Source organism: Lolium perenne, chromosome 1, assembly GCF_019359855.2.
Source record: "Lolium perenne isolate Kyuss_39 chromosome 1, Kyuss_2.0, whole genome shotgun sequence".
Classification (NCBI taxonomy): domain Eukaryota; kingdom Viridiplantae; phylum Streptophyta; class Magnoliopsida; order Poales; family Poaceae; genus Lolium; species Lolium perenne.
The window spans coordinates 256,198,269-256,200,689 of record NC_067244.2 but is presented as its reverse complement, the minus strand read 5'-3'; the positions used below and the strand labels follow the sequence as shown (position 1 = coordinate 256,200,689).

The window sequence follows — 2,421 nt, the reverse complement described above, 5'->3', positions numbered from 1 at the left end:
ACTATTTGTAAAGCATATGTAGTGAATGCAGCGATCAAAACAATGTATATGACATGAGTAAACAAGTGAATCATATAGCAAAGACTTTTCATGAATAGCACTTCAAGACAAGCATCAATAAGTCTCCACTACTAGGATTTTGCTTACCACCGGCGCACAGAATTAGGCTACCGCCGGCGTTTTCGTGTTCGCCGGCGATCACCTCGCCGGTGGTAAGAGGTTACTGCCGGCGCCTTCCGTTTCGCCAGCGGTAACATGACATTATCCCCGGCGTTTTTGTGTATTCGCCGGCGGTATTTGTTACCCCTGGCACAAGGCCTATTCGCCAGCACTACTTTAAACTACCCCCGGCGAATAGGCCAATTCGCCAGCGCTAAGTTTTATAGGATAAAAAAAAAACAGCACGTCCACACATTCATCGTGTTGTCTTTTTATTTTAACAGAACAGGTACTATACTACAACGCATTATAACGCACAGACCAACAGTATGTTTAGAAAACACAAAGACTCCCATGACGTCATCCTTCTCAGCTCGCCGGCGACGTCGCCTTCTCGTCGCTAGCTCCATCTCAGCTCGCCGAAGACGTTGCCCGTCTCAGCTCGCCAACGACATCGCCTACTAATGGGCACCTCCATGGCCCAGCACCTAGCCAACACCTCCGGCACGGCACCTAGCCGGCAGGTCTTGCATCTCGCTGTGATTCTCCTCTTCTCCCGCACGCCTCCTATTACAAATAGCAGAATTCACGAGCATATTACAACTCTGCTGGAATGGAGTACATTACATATCAGAAAGATTGGACAAAAATCTCTTGGTCAACATCTGACAATAAGATAACAGCAAGCCTTGCTTTTGTTCTTCAATTACGACCAGCTACCTAATCTATTGGAGGCTGCATTTTTCAAGTACTCCATAGCTGATTAGTTTGTAATTGAGAAATGCTACTTATTTCTAAAGATTAAATCAAGACAACGTCCAGACCTAAATTATCTTACACAAAAAAGTACTCATTAGTAGTGCTTTTTAATCCATTGATATCTCATTTTTGCTAGACTGCAGTACTGCTAGTGTAGCTAGTTTCAGATTTGGGCATAGCAGTGTCAATTATTGCAGGCTCAGATCTGAAAGAAAATGCACCGCAATTTCACTGTCCACCTCAAATTCAAGTTCAGAGTGACAATAAATATGATGGCAAGAAAATGTGTTAATAATAGGTGAATTGAACAGAAACAGGTATAGTGCTTGCACAGCACGATAACCAGGTTTTTGCAGCAAGAAGATACTAGCATTTTTTCAGCAAGATTGGCTCCTCGAGTAAATTAACCGCAAGAGCTTGTGCTAGTATAATCTATGGAGAAACTAGTCCTCCTGGGTAACGCACTGACAGCACATAAGTGTGTTAATATCAAACCGTCTAAATGTATTTTCTTTGAACTGAACCAACACGGACTGCAATTCCCAAATCAGAACCGAGCTCCAATCAAATCGAGATCAGCAAAAATTGTATTTACTGGTTCGTTCTAGGGACTAGAGAGAGACAGAGAGAGAGGGAGGGAGGGAGGGAGAGAGAAGAGGAGAGGCGCCTCACCGGCCACACGGGGGCGGACTTGTTCCCAGCGAGGTCGTGGGAAGTGACCGCCGGGACGCATCACGTCGGAGTACTGCTGCGGCAGAATCGCCTCATGGAGGACGCCGGGAAGGAGATCTCCCCGTGGCGCGAGCTGCGCCTGCGCGTGGAGGACGACGGCAGCCAAAGCTCTCCATGGCCTGCGTCGTCACCGGCGCGTCCTGGTGGCCGGCTCGCCGGCGTGCAGCGGCAGCCGCCCTCGGCCACGCGCGTGACGCAGGCACGCGAGATCGACGGATCTGCACGCGACGTGCACACACGCGTGCGCCGGCAAACGCCCGACCGCCGCCGCCTCTGTGACTGCCCTGGCCGGGAGATACAGAAAGGGGAGGGGAAAGGGGTGTCGTCGGGTGGCCGCTGGTGGATCTCGGAGAAGGATAAGGAGAGAACGAATGGTGGAGAAAGAGCAGGAACGAGTTAAGGGATAAGGAGAAGGCTTGCTGGGCTAGTGCGTTATACCCCCGGCGAACAAGGCTTAAATTCGCCGGGCATAACGGGCGGACCATCCACAGGCTCACGGCCCGTACCAGCATACTTTACTTTTGGTGTGTCCAAATCAGTTTCGCCAGCGGTAGTAAACTTACCTCCGGCATTTTCGAGACAAACTCGCCGGCGGTAAATCAAGGTCCATCTAGGTGCTCTCGGTCCACCTTACCGCCGGCATTTTCAGCTCCAATTCGCCAGCGGTAACGACACTACCCCTGGCAACCCCATTTCAACTAGCCGGTGGTAACTTACCGCCGGCATCTTTAAATTGGACTTGCCGGCGGTAAGAAGTGCGGCTATAAGCTT

At 50.1% G+C, this 2,421-nt stretch overlaps 1 long non-coding RNA gene across 1 annotated transcript; it reads right to left on the bottom strand.

The window, feature by feature from the left end:
• Positions 1-406: 406 nt before the first annotated feature.
• On the bottom strand, positions 407-2,055 carry LOC127327725 (uncharacterized). The gene is made up of 2 exons (XR_007868691.2): positions 1,591-2,055; positions 407-726 (listed from the first exon to the last, which is right to left on the bottom strand). It is a non-coding gene; the product is annotated as an uncharacterized lncRNA (long non-coding RNA).
• Between the last annotated feature and the right edge of the window lie 366 nt (positions 2,056-2,421).